General features: G+C 34.9%; 1 pseudogene; it reads right to left on the reverse strand.

Annotated features, from left to right (window-relative positions):
• Positions 1 to 14902, reverse strand: part of LOC149531223 (type I inositol polyphosphate 5-phosphatase 4-like) — a 59244-nt pseudogene extending 44342 nt beyond the window's left edge.
• Between the last annotated feature and the right edge of the window lie 213 nt (positions 14903 to 15115).

Genomic DNA, 15115 nt, shown 5'->3' on the forward strand with positions numbered 1-15115 from the left:
CACCTATTGGAACCATAGAGTCATTTTTTATGCTTTTCACTACCACTAAATATAGAAGAAATTTAACCTTGTTTCCACCTCCATAGTGAGTGATTTGGTAGACTAAAAGAAGGTTGGAGGTAAGATTAGGAGCATAGAGAACATCCTTGAACACTCCACTTTCCATCTCAACTTCACCTTTTCCTTCAACTTCCACTTTAGTATCATCCCCTACAAAGATGTGAGGTACCTCTTAAGGTGTCATTGAAGAAAAATTGCTCTTTGAAGCACCCATGTGATGTGTGGCAACAGAGTCAATAATCCATTCTCCTTGACTAACAATATTTGTGAGGAAAGCTTTCCCTTTGCTCTTAGAATCTAAAGATGAAGATCCTTTCTCCTTATAAGCATTAGGAAATGGAACATTGTGTTTGTTCATAATGTTTGTCAACTCATCAATTTGCTTGTGATAACATTGATGTTCATCATGACCAATTCTTTTGCAATAGGCGCACTTCTTCTTTTCCTAATTATTGTCCCCCTTTTTGTTGGTATTTGGAGAAGACTTGCCTTGTTGTTGATTTGATTTTGACTTTTATGTGTTCCCTTATTTTTAATCTTTCCACTTATTCTTTTTGCCCTTTCCTTTATTTGAACTTTCACTAGTTTAATTTTTAGAGCTCTCATTGTTAGCCACCAATGCCTTAGACTTGAAGACTTGAGAATCTCCATTGTTATCAACTTAGCTTGTTCATCATCTAACAATAGAGCATAGTCATCAAAAGTGATTTTCTTATAGGAAGCCCTTAAGGTATTCTTTGTGGTGTTGAAAGAAGAGACAAATATGGAGTATTTAGATGGTAGCTTATTGTGAATTAGATAAATCAACTATCATCTTTAATGGGACTACCACAAACATTAAGTTGTTCTCAACTCATTCACCTTAATGATAAAATCCTAGATAGAATCAAAGCTCTTAGGATCTAGGGAGATAAGCTCATCCTCAATCTTGTCAGCATTCTCCTTAGCCACTTTCCCATATAGGTTTTTAAGGGCATCCCAAGTTTCCTTTGATGTATTATATTTTATGATATGATAGAGGATCTTGTCATCAACCACTAACCTAATGAGTTCTAGGGCTTTCCTATCTATTGTTTCCCAAGCACAAATTTCACTCTTAGATAATTGATCACCTATTGGTTTTGGAAAAGATCCATCTACATATTGAGAAACTTCATCATTCATCAATTCACACCATTTTTTAACTAACCATGTGGCATAGTTTTGTTAATTTTGGAATCTTAAGGTTTCCCATAATGCAAGGAAAGAAAGATAACAACAAGAAAAGAGGAACACAACACCAAGAGACACCCCCCCCCCCCCCCACTTTTTCACTCAATCAACCTCCCTACCCCCAAATGAATGATTTGGCACTTTATACTTAGTGCATTTACAATAGCCACTTTCCAATTTACGCCTAAGTGGACTTTTGATTTTTCTATTTAAAACCTCCTCTTGGACTTCAAATCTGGTACTTAGCATTGTAGCTCAAATGTACAATAATTTTGAAGTTTGATCAAAGCCATACAATGCAAAAAAGAGCCTATTTTTCAAAGTGTTATTGTCCACACAAGCCTATAATCTAATTATAGATCTAGAAAGTAGACAAAAAATTATGCACTTTCAAAAAAAATGGAACCTAATTATTTGTCTAGATGAGCCCGTACAGAGCATTTGAAGTTGCAAAATGTAGGATTGGATAGGTATAGTAGCCAAAATCTAGAAAATAATAGCACCATTAAAATTTTTAGGAAATTCTAGCTAAAAAAAATAAAAAATTACACCTGATTTGGAGTCTAGATGACTGAGATATGGCCTTTCAAAGTTGGACTATCAAATCAAAGCTACATATGGTGAGGGGTCTACCCTAAAAACACTGGGTTAAAATTGACGTCCAAATTGTCATCCTGGTAGTGCAATATGGCCTACCATTGATGGTCAAATGACTATCAAATTTAAGATCATGAAAAGGTGATGTCAGCAAAAAATCAGCCCTCTGGCTTACGTGGCAGTACAGATGTTGTTGACTATGCAGGATGACATATCGGATTGTTGACATGTACCATTGTGCTGATGTTGCAGTAGACATGGTTGAGTATGTTGACTTGGTAGCTAAGTCACCAGGGGTTCTAATGGACGGTGGAGGAGTTGTTGGAGAATCATTGCTGGTGAGAGTTGTAGAGTGGCCAGTGGGAGCGAGGTCGATGGTCATTTGACAGTGGCCAGGATGTGGAAGCCAACAGGTGTAGAAAAAATTGTTGAGTGGTATAGAATTAATCCCACATGCACCTAGCTTGAAGATGCCAAGGGGAATAGAATAAAAGGGCCACCACTAGTTGAAATGACTTAAGGCCACCGGTTCTTTGATTTTTCGTCTGGTGTGTTGATCCAACATGTTCTAGTTGTGATATGCCACTGGGTTATTGTGGAATATTTTGGTTTGGATGAATGCCAGTGGTATGTTTCTTGGCCACTTGTAGTCTATGAAAAATTGATGCAAGCTAGATACGTAGAGAATTAATGCTAACCATGGGCTGCTGGGATTTGACCACCCAGTTTGCTTGCAATAAATGCTCTTCTACAAGCCTAATAGACCAAAAAAATTACAAAAAAATACATCAGATCCGAATTTTTTTTTGTAAAGATGTGAATATAAAAAATGCAGATCTGAAAATAGATTACATAGATCTAAATGATCCTACCAATTTCGCAAGTCGGGCCTTCTGGTTCTAGTTTGCAAAAAAAAAAAATTGCCTCAATTTTGACTATGGCCTAGGGCAGGCAAATTTATAGTCAAAATTTATCGAATCAATGCTCTGGATGAAATGGTGAGGTCTGCTTTGGCTCTAGATGCTCCCTATAACTATAGATACTCTGGATCTAAATCATGGTGCTCCGAGAGGTGAAGAAAAAATGGTTTACAATGGATATGAAATGATGCTCCCTTAGCTCTAACACCATGTAAGAATTTTCCTTAGGGAAAGATGACACCAAGATCAAGAAACTCAAGACTTAGCACAATATGGACCAATAATGTATGACCATAATAACAATATGAGAATGAATAATTGATGTACATGTACACTAGAAGTGCCTATATATAAAGGCCTCTAGAATGTGTAAGAATTTTCCTTAGGGTAAAATCACCCAAGACCAAGAAGCACAATAACTAGTACAAAATAGATCAATAGAGTATGATTAGAATAAAAATATGATATTCAATTAATGTAATTGATTAAGTACACACTAGAAGTGCCTAAATATAAAGGCCTCTAGATCGACTACGTGTTAGCACACTGATAAGTCTCACAACCAAGCACATGTCCAATAGGAGTGGATTATCCTCCATTAAGCACAGGAGTTAGTGCGATGATGAGAGGATAAGCCTACAAAGGTGTAGCACATGAAATTATGTTGTAGACACCATGTGCTAAAATAAGAGTGTGAATAATTGTGTTGTCAACATGCCAACTCAGTTGGTTATGCAAACTCCAGTGTTGTAGACACCATGTGCTAAATTAGAGTGTCTTATTCTTGTGTTGTCAACATGACAACTGATATGAGTATGCAAACTCCCAAGTGTCTAACCTAATAAATAATAAAATAATGCATTTATCCTAATTAAACTTAAGTAAAGTGTAATAAATAATTATTTACACTAACACCCCCCCTTAAATGCAACTTAGGGGAATGCACTTAAGCTCACAAAAGCTATGATGAAATGCATAATGGGTCCCGGCTACTAGGCCATGTTAGGTACCCAAGTACAAATGCAATGCTAAAATGCAAGCACAATCTCTCCGCAAATGTGGAAAGAGGGAAAACCTCATGGGAAAAACCCTTCCCCAAAAAGAGAGATAAGTACAATAATAAAGATGCATGAATGGATGGAGTAATCAAGATCCCCCAATGATGACATACATCATGCATATACAATAGATAATCCCTCGATGAAATTCCCCCCTTAGTGAAGGATCTCATAATGATAAGTGCTTGAAGAAAAAAGAAAATCCAATGTCAACAAACAATATTTCTCTCTCTAGGAAGAAGATACACCAAGTATAGGTGCAAATATGCTTCCCACGAAGGATAGGAAGATGGAAGAGGGATCTAGATGTATTATGTGGTGGATGTTGCCTCTAAAGTCTACTAATATGTTGAAAAGTCCTTGATGAATGGAGATGCCATGAACCAATTTGGTGGATGCCAAAAAGAAGGTGGCAAACAAGGTAACATGTCCAAGGATGAAATTGAATCAAATTCCAAAGATGATGAAGCATTTGGATACAAAAATGTAGGAAGAGAAGCAATGTCATCTCCCTTCAATAATGAATGCACACCCATGAAAGAAGCTCCTTGATGACTAAAGAAGTTGCACTATGAAAGCTAAATGATGGTGCTCCCCGTAGGACGAAATGGTGCCATAGGTGTAGTAGAGAATGCTCCCCAACTGGTAGGAAGAATCTTTAGAAAATATGATGTCTGAGGAAACTAGAATACAATCTCCAAAGATTGATATGACTCCTCATAAGTGAAAGAGTCTTTTTCCATCTACTATAAAGAAATGTCCACAATCATGTCAGAATGATCAAGTGGTTGAGGGTCAGAGTGTGTCCTCGCAATAAGTGAAGAAGTCTCCTCAACAAAGAGAAGACTAATGTCATCGATGATGTCTCCCACATCTTCAATGTGAGACTCCACAAATAGCCTGACAATGTCTAGAAGGAAGTCATCCCATGAAGCTAAAGTAGGAAGACATGGTATATCTTTTTGTACTAAATCAAAGCATTTGTGGCTAGAACAAGATCAATAGAATCAATAGGAGTATCTGAACATGTGATATCATCTAGAATTGAAGGTACTATAATTGGAGTGACTGAAGATAGAATTTCTTCTAGAAATGGAGGTACTGTAGGTGCTCCATATGCTTTCAAAGAGCCATCCAAATGTCATAAGGATCATTGAACTTGTTAATGATTTCAAAACAATAAGGATTGACATTGAAATAAATGACATCTAAAATTATTTTAATAGGTGGCAGATCAATGGATGAGTGCAGTTCTTTGGAACATAGATAAGGAAACACTTCCTTATGCTCTCTTCTTAGATGATCAATGATTAAGGCACTCCATTTTTTATAGTTCTTCTTTGTCAATCTCTGTCTAACACCAAACTGACATGTGAAACAAAACTCCATGAGATCAATAAATGTATGCACCCCCCAAAATGCAAAATATAATCAATCAACCCCCCCTAATGCATGATTTGGCACTTTATACTTAGTATAATTACAATAGACCACTTTGTCAAAATGGACTTAGTGGACTTCTTATTTTTCTATTTACAACCTCCTTTTATAGTTCAAATTTGAAGCTTTACAATGTAGCTCAGAAATACAACAATTTTGAAGCAATACAACACAAAGAAAGGACCTAGTTCTCAAAGTGGTAATTTTTTCCACACAAGTATATAATCTAATTGTAAATCTAGAAAGTAGATGAAAAATTATTCATGTTAAAAAAAATAGAACCTAATTATGTGTCCAGATGAGCCTGTATAGAGCATTCGAAGTTGCAAAATGCAAGATTAGATAGGTACAATCACTCAAAATTGTAATTTTTGACAAATCCATAAAAAAAAATAGAAAATAATAACAGCATTGAAAAGTTCAGGAAATTCTACCCAAAATTTAAAAAAATGCACCTAATTTGGAGTCCGAATGATTGAGATATAGCCTCCCAAAGTCGGACTGTCAAACCAAAACTGAATCTAGGGAGGGGTCTAATTAGCAAATTGTGAGGTTAAATTTGATGTCCAAACAGCCACAGTAGTAGTTCAATTTGGCCTTTTGATGATGGTTAAACGACCATCAATTTTAACATAGTGAAATGCTTACATCAACAAAAAAGATGCCCTCCTTGATGACATGGTAGTGACATCAACGTATGATTGATGATGTTAGCTATATGGATGTTGATGTCAATAGTACAAAAGTGTGTAGGTCTTCCTACATGGCAATGTGACTCAACAACCTATGTGGATGTAGACATGACAATGTCTAAGAAGGCCATGTGGTGGCTGAGGTGGGTCGTGTGGTAGGGGCAGTACACCGAGGTGTCAGCTATGGTTACGACTGAGATTTCCACATGGCAACATCATTTGTAGAGAATCTGGGTGCCAAAAAGAAGGTTCATTGGTGGTAAATGATGACTGGCAAGAGCACACTGGAGAAGCCATAGCAGGGTCGGAGGAGGGGTTCTAGCGGTTGGTGAATGGAACTGCAGTCATTGAAAAGATTTTTAAGGCTGCAAGGAATGTGTGGGAAATATCCCACATGCACTACGCAAATGCTAGTGGAGGTGTTTATAAACACAAATCCATAGTGATCAAACAAATTGAAGCTGCAATGTGTTGGGTTTGCTCATCGTGTTGAATTGGCCACTGGTGCCGATTGTGTTGAGATTCTGGTATGTTATGACCAGTTGTGTAATGTGCAGTCCATCGAACTGTGAATGAATATACCAGAAGTGGCAAATAATATTCCACCTATGAGGGCCATGATTTCACCACCCAATTCCTGCAAAAAAAATTCTCTACAGGCCTACAAGGCCTAAATATTTTTCAAAAAATATAAAGCTGAAAATTGCAAAATAGTGGCAAATAAAATAAATTCAGATCTGAAAAAATAAATATGCAGATCTAAAAATGATCATACCAAATTTGCAAATCAGGCCTTTGGGTGTCAGTTTGCAAAACAAATTTGCCTCAAATTTGCTATGGCCCAATATAGGCAAATTTATAATCAATTTTCACCGAATTGACGCTCCAGACACAATGGTGAGATCCACTTTAGTTCTAAATGCTCCCAATAGTTGCAGATACTTTGGATTTGAATAAAGGTGTCCTCAAAGAGGTGAAGCAAGAATGGTCTCCAATGGTTATGCAATGACACTCCTATGGCTCTAATACCATGTAAGAATTTTCCTTAGGGCAAAATCACCCAAGACTAAGAAGCACAATAACTAGCACAAAATAGACCAATAGAGTACGATTAGAATAAAAATATGATATACAATTGATGTAATTGATTGAGCACACACTCAAAATGCTTGAATATAAAGGCCTCTAGACTGACTAGGAGTCAGCACAATGATAAGTCTTACAACCAAGCACATGTCCATTAGGAGTGGATTATCCTCCATTAAGCACAGGAGTTAGTGTGATGATGAGAGGATAAGCCTACAAAGGTGTAGCACATAAAATTATGTTGTAGACACCATGTGCTAAAATAAGAGTGTGAATAGTTGTGTTGTCAACATAACAACTCAGTTGGTTATGCAAACTCCGTGTTGTAGACACCATGTGCTAAATTAGAGTTGCTTACTCCTGTGTTATCAACATGACAACTCATATGAGTATGCAAACTCCTAAGTTCCTAACCTAATAAATAATAAAATAATGCATTTATCCTAAGTAAACTTAAGTAAAGTGTAATAAATAATTGTTTACACTAACATAATGTCTAAGAGTTAGCAAAGTGATAAGCCTCACAACTAAGCACATGTCCACCAAGAGTGGATTATCCTCCATTGAGCGCAAGAGTTTGTGTGATGATGAGAGGATAAGCTTACATAGATGTATCTCATAAAAATATGTGGTAGATACCATGTGCTTAATTAGAATGCTAACAACTATGTTGTCTGCATGACAACTTAGATAAATATGCAAACTCCTGTGTTGTCAACAAGACAACTCATATGACTACACATACTTCTAGGTGTCTACATGAAAACTAATAAAATAATGCATTTAATCTAAGTAAACTTAAGTAAATTTTAAATAATAATTAATTATTTACACTAACAATTCTAACAAGTGGTTTTAACATGCCTATTTAATCTCCTAACATAGTGCTTACTTAGTTGTAAGTTTAAATCATTTAATCAAGGTAGACTGAATAAGTCTTGTAAGCTCTTAACATGGCACACCTTTCACAGGGTGGATCAACAAAAGTGATCAAACATTGTAGCCTTAACAGGTACACTCTATTGATGTAGTAGTGAAGATTTGTAGGTGTCATCCCTACCCTAGTTTTACCTTCACCTTGGAGGGTTCTAAGTAACCAAATCTTTGTGTTATGTGTTTTCATTTATTCTCATATTGATGGATGTGATGTATACCTAGATCTATTCCAGTTTATGATTATATGATATATGATCTAGATATGAGATGGGCAAATGGTCAATATACTTGTTTTGTTTCAAGGAGTTAAAAAGTTTTTGTAGATCCTGATTCACCCCCATCTTAGTATCTTACTTTCCAATAATACTTCCAACAATTGGTATCAGAACTTTGTTCTCTTAGAAGAAGTCTAACAACTTGAAAGTCAAAATCTTGGAGATGGAGGCTTACAAATTGGGAAAAATCATTGAAAATTATATGCTTGACATCCAGATCATACTGCAGTAGCTTGAAGTAGCTAGATAGGAGTTGAAGAATTCCTTAACGAAAAGAAAAGAGATGGTTATTCAAAAAAATAATACACTCTATCAAGAAATGGACACTAAAGGACTATTTGAAGATGGTAATCCCAGTGAAAGTGATGCAACAATAGAAGACCTATTGGAGAATAACAACATTCTGAATGAACAAATCAGAGTATTGAAGAGAGACCATGAAATACAATCAGTGAGGTTATGTGAAGTGACTAAACATAAAAATAAAGTTGAAGAAGAAAAAGTCATGGCAGAAGAAGACAAGAAACAAATGACTACTAGACTTGATAAAAGGATATCTGATGTGTAAAAACTCACAAGAAACTAACTATACATGATGGATCAACTACTACTTGCAAATTAGGAACTGAATAGAAAAGATATAGAGATTGCAAATGTGAGATCACAAAGTGATCAACTAAAAAATGAGTTAAGATCTGAGAAGAAACTAATGGAGAGGATGAACAAACCTAATGAAGCTATAAGAAACTTTGAAGAACTAATGAGATCACCATGAACACCTAGTGACACCTCTAGGCTAGGATATATCGAGCACTCTTCATCCACTAACAAAGGAGAATCATCCAAGAGTGGAGAAAAAATAAATGCAAAAAGAAAACCTACATGCTATCATTGTGGCAAACTAGGACATACAACAAACATTTACAGAAGCAAGAATGGTAAGAAAAATTCTAAACCAAAATTCAATGGACATTGTTTTAACTACAAGAAACAAGGACACCAAGAACATGAATGCAAGTCAAAGGTAAGAAATGTTCCTATTGCACCTATATTTGAAGGACATTGCTACAAATGTTAGAAGTATGGACACAAAGCTCAAGAATGCAAATCTAAGGCAAAGTCTAACTAGACATCCAAGAAGCAAGGGCATGCACCTAAGCAAGGTAATTTTCATAACTAGGATTACAATACATGGTATAGTTGTCATTATTGTGGAGAATATGGTCACATTCTAGAAAATTGCATTAGGACACATTTCAAAGGGAATTATGAGAAATGGTTAAATGAAATCTTAGTTTTCTTTGGTTGTCACAAGATTGGACACATAAGCAAGAACTGTAGGACTTGAGCACTAGCACCAAGCAATGAACACATCAAGGGAAAATGTAAAGTTGGTGTAGAGAAAACAAGGAATGAGTTGAATCAAACCTAGAGAAAGAAGATAGAATGTGGAAGTAGTGGATCAAGTGAAGCCAAGATCACCCAATCCAATGGATTAGGTGATCACACCACTTCTAACTAAGAAAAGATAGTATGTAAGGAACTGTACACTTGAATAATAAATTATATACCAATTCCTAATAGGAGATATCTTAAAAGTCCATATCTACATGAATCAAGGTGCACTAGGATAGATATGAGGAAGAATTGAGCAAAAGAAATTATATGCATAATAGATGTCGAGTATCAGTATTATTGTCTGTAGCAACCAAGTATTGGTATATAAACCAAGCTCCCATATAGAACCCAATTGATATGTTGATGGAGCTAAGCATGTGAATGAAAATGAAGATCGAATGATGGAAAGAAATTCTTGTGAATAAATTTTTTACGTGAAGGCTGAGATAGCCATAATGTACCTAACATAGTATGAAGCATTTATTGAATACCTAATTTGATAGATTGAAGGTTTATATCAAATTTTTGAAAATAATTTTCATTCACTAGGTGATTTCAAACCTTCAAAGTGATTCAAAGGTGATCAAAGAGCAATTTTTAGGAAAAGTTTGTCTGAATCTATAGCATACCATCGATAAATTGTTGAGTGAAGTAAGTCAGACTTAAGAACTAAGTTTAGTTGTTCTGAGATGCTTTTGAAGTTGTTATTAAAAACTCTAGTTCAAAATGACATCATTTGCCACTAGTACATTTGACCCTATTTTTCGACCAAAATTTTTGACCATCTATTAAAATGTTTTAGATTGGTCGAAATATGGAAGGAAAAACATCTTTTTTTTTAATCCATTCCCATGTTGGTCAAAATTTCGACCAACACGGGCTTCATAATGTTAAACTGAAAAAGGGATTTCGCTATTTCATTGTTATGCATTTGCCCGTGCATGGGAGCTGCATGCAAAAATGGTTTTTGCTCTTCTGAATGCCTCATAAAGATCTTTCCTCGCTATGAAACGTCGTTAGATGCTCTTTGTAAGTTTCTCTTGTCTTTACTCATCCATTTTCGTTTTGATCTGAGATCGATTGGTGGAGCATTGAGGAAGAATGACTTGCTATAATAGTGGAAGCTGTGGGTGTGCCCTAGTTTGTCATTTTTTAAGCTTCAAACTTCTGTTTCTTCCAATGAACTGATAAATGCCTTTAAATTTTGGGGAGGAAGAATGTAACATTATATTTTTCAAATTTTGTTTTCTTTTTGTTAACTCCTGTTTAAATATTGGTGCTCGAAGACCACAGTTTGGGTTCGAAAGACTTACCTTGAATCAAATCCATCATGGCCATGAGTAGGAGCCAAGTCTAAGACACCTTACTGCATGCCCTTGGATATTCAGATCCCACTGAATATATAGAGAAAAATATTTTTGAAAAAAAGTTTCAATAAAATCTTAGCACATCTATGAATGTTCAATAGAATTATTCATTAAGAATGATTTTTTTATGGTTTGGGTCATAAAATTAATCCAAACCCTGGCATTTCAATCCAATGCCATAGATTATGTATCTACCTGATCTTTTTCGAATAGATTTTCCCAGTTGTTTTCTCCCATGAGTTGTTTATTGTCAGAATAATGGAGTGCAAGACGATAATTCAAATCTCCAAGCCAAATAATTTGACTACAAAAGGAAAGAAAATATAGAACCAAATCAGACAGACATCATATTACCTAAACCTTTGTCATAAATTATTATAGATAATTGTAAGATCTCATATGAAGTTTTCTCATTTGCTTTTTCTTTAAAAATTTAATGGTATTGAGTTATTCAATATCTATTTGGGAGTATAAGGATACAATATTAAAACCTACTCATGCTCCAAAATTCTCTCTGGGGTTTTCTATGAGAGAATCTTGTTTGTTTGGTGAAAGTGGGTCTTCTTCATTATCTCCCTCACATCAGAATTCCTCAATATCTCATCACCTTCTTTCTCTCCTGATGTCAAATGGCTACAAACAAAGTAGAACCTTGTCTGATTGAATAGCATGCTGATCGAAACAGAGCCCTGTAAACAAGTAAAATATCTGTTAAATAGGTATTCCTCTGGAGTATGAGTAATCTTAGATACAAGAATATTGAACAACTTTTAAAATCTTGAAATGAACTATTCCCTACAATAATAGTTCATTTGAATAGTGTGGAAAACATGAAACAAGTTTTCTAATTATACCTTGTTTCCAAGGTAGCCCATTAGCCCACAACCAACACAAGAAACTTTTATATCTCTGATATGTTTTCTCAGATCACTACGCACCCAAACACATAGAAAAATGCCAACCATCTATTTGCTAGCTGCCAAGCAATAATTTGGCCCACTTGAATTGAAGTTGTAATTCATCTCACCCAAGTTGGATGAGGATCTTTCTGATGAAGAACTGTATGAGATTGGGCCACAATAAAGAGAATATGGTGAATCTCTCCCACTGAATGAACTTTCATCTTCTGATGAAAGTGACCCGGATGGAGCAAAATTATTATGCCCTTGAGAACCCTCAAAATCAGAATCAAAACTGTAAATTTGATCCTCTGAAGATATTGACCCATCCTTTCTACAAAATGTAAAACTGATGCTTTGATTTCTATCTTTGTTCAATGTATGGCAAATAAGGGCTAACCATTTTGCAGCGGGACCATTGTCTTCTATACCCAATATGTTCCCAGCATTTAATGGCACAATTTCCTGAAACCTGCACAAACAATTGAGATATCCAAAAAAGGGGGTTAAAACTAAGGACTATAACATCTTCTTTGAGAGGAGATAATATCAATATCAATAAATGAAAAGGTCATGGGAAGACTTCTTTTTTCATCTTTGATGAATATCTTTCACTTTCAGTGGTTTGGAGAGAACAATTAGTTAGTTGATTTTTAATTATATAAATATATTCATTATATATAAATTATAAGTTATATAAAAATAATTAATTTTGATAACAAATGCATTAAGCATAAATAGACTAATAATTAAATGTTAAAATGAGTATCTTTTGAAAGTTTTAGTTATGTATGTATATGACGTAGTAACTAAATGCAATTAAATGAATCCTTTACTTTTGAAAGAGAGGTTTTGTAAAATATGGGATTCAGGGATTGTGAAGCCTTAATCAGTGATGTTTCTATCATTTTTTAAGAGTATTACCATGACTTTTAGCTTTTTCCTTTTTATCCACAAATTGATGGCTTTATGTGACTAAGATTCCCATTATGGAAGACACTGCTTAAGGTTCATGGAATTTCATAATTTATTAGTTGCTCTATCAGTATATTGAATGCTCAGATTCCAAGTTTTTGAGAAAAAGGTTCAGATTTTGAGATTGAGAACTTAGTTTTTCTGGTGCAATCTATAATTTTCTAAGTTTAAGCAGTTATTTTTTAAACTATAAAAATGAACAGTAGAAAAAATGCAACAGAATATTATTTAGGAGAAAGCTACTGTTCCTAATTGAAACTGATTGACAACAAGCTAATTACATTTAATACAGCTCCTATTGCCAACATTTTTCAATATACACTTCATTCATGATATCTTTTTTGTTCAAACACCAAGCTTTTGATTAGTTTGACTCAGGTTTTTATCCAAGAAATTCAGTCTTTTGGCAGCTGCTATCTATGCTTGTGAAGTTTGTATTTGATTTGTTTATTGTTAGCTGTTGATGGTCAGCATGCAGTAAAATCGACTAACTGGCATGTTGGGGTAATCAAACTGAAGAAAGTAAAATGAAAGATGTTTATTTTTAGACCTCAAATGCACACTACACAGGCACAATTGTTACACTACACCTGCAATTAAAGATAGTGAGATGAGATTCCACTTGATAATCTCTAGAAGATAGTTGATCAAGGGCCATTTCCAAGAAAATCAAAAGATTGGATGGACACTCAACCAAAGGAGGAATCATCTTGGCCCAACAAGAACAAGATTACCTGTATGCACCTAACAAAATGACTTACCCATGAATTGGAACCCAATTGACTAGAAAAAGAAGAGTAAACACGTTTTCTATTGATACAACTGATTGGAGTGAGATGAGAGGATATTGTTTTTACCCAAAAACATAGATATCTGCTGGAGTTGATGATACTCATTCATCCAAATTGAGGCCAATGTGGGGCACTTCACCTCCTACATTCCATGTTCCCACAAATACCTTGCAACCCCAAAAAAACAAATTGAAGTCAAATTTTTCTTGTAATGCAACATGGGTTAAATTAATAGCTCAGTGTTTTAGAAGAAAAGATTTTATAGGCAGTGGCAAAATAGTAACACCTTATCAAATCTCAGCTGAATTTATCTGAATCCACTTTAATGAGTGATATACCTTAGATCTTGCACATTTGTATCCTGAGACATATATGGCTCATGTCTTTCGGTGTGTCATATGTAGGTCTGGTCACCAAATTTTCTGTCATGTTCGAGAAAAGTAGTAAGAATTACAACTGTGCTAGTTTAGATATACAAATAGGATCATGGAACCTGATTCAAAATGTTGATTAATACAAAATCTAATTGTACCAACTTATCATTTTTATTTGTATCAAGTATGAAAACTTGAATTCTACTTGGCCACTAAATAGACCTCCCCTCATTAGAAAATCTAATAATAATTGACGGCAATGCAAAGACAGGAAAGAGTGGTTCCCAATGAGTTGATGTCTTTTGGTAAGTTATCAAATTAACACCCAACTTATCATTGTTTTCAAAACAGTGATTTGAGCACCAAAATATTTGACCTTATACTAGAAAAATTAACTTTTTTTAAGAGCACTGATCTGTAGTATTAGAGGTCTCCTTGAGAAATTTGAAATATCTTAGGATAAACTACACTTCATTGAAGCAAGCTAGAAAGTTTTCAAAAGTAAAAGCAAGAGTGCAATACGACCATGAACATCCAAAACAAGGACAAACTGAACCACAATTATAAAAATTAGATGCACATTCTTCCTTGTGAGAATGGGATTACCTTCAATAAATCCATCAGCTTGAAACTTTTCAGGTTTTGACTTTATATTTAGCCATTTCCTAGCAACCAACTTCGGCCATGAATACTACACATACAAAAAACCAAGAAAGATCATTTAATCAACTTCATTGTCTACAAAATATGGGTCGATCAATGTATATGGTAATGTTAAAAGAGTGTTTCGGTGAAACATGCCTTATTCTTCTTTTCATCCATTAGCAGAGACAAGTTGAATAGAATGATGATGTAGCCAGAAATGTGGGTCTTAAGAGTTTAGCAACCCTACCACTCTTTTATATAGATAGCAGAGAATGGATGGAAACATTTTTCTTATTTATAGAGATTCTGCTTAGCTATGGGCTAACGTCACAGCTAAGAAGAAATATATTTGTAAATAAGAATGGAGAACCACTATTTTGACAACCAACC

Source organism: Cupressus sempervirens, chromosome 11, assembly GCF_028749045.1.
Source record: "Cupressus sempervirens isolate cs-2001-9-10 chromosome 11, ASM2874904v1, whole genome shotgun sequence".
Taxonomy (NCBI): Eukaryota; Viridiplantae; Streptophyta; class Pinopsida; order Cupressales; family Cupressaceae; genus Cupressus; species Cupressus sempervirens.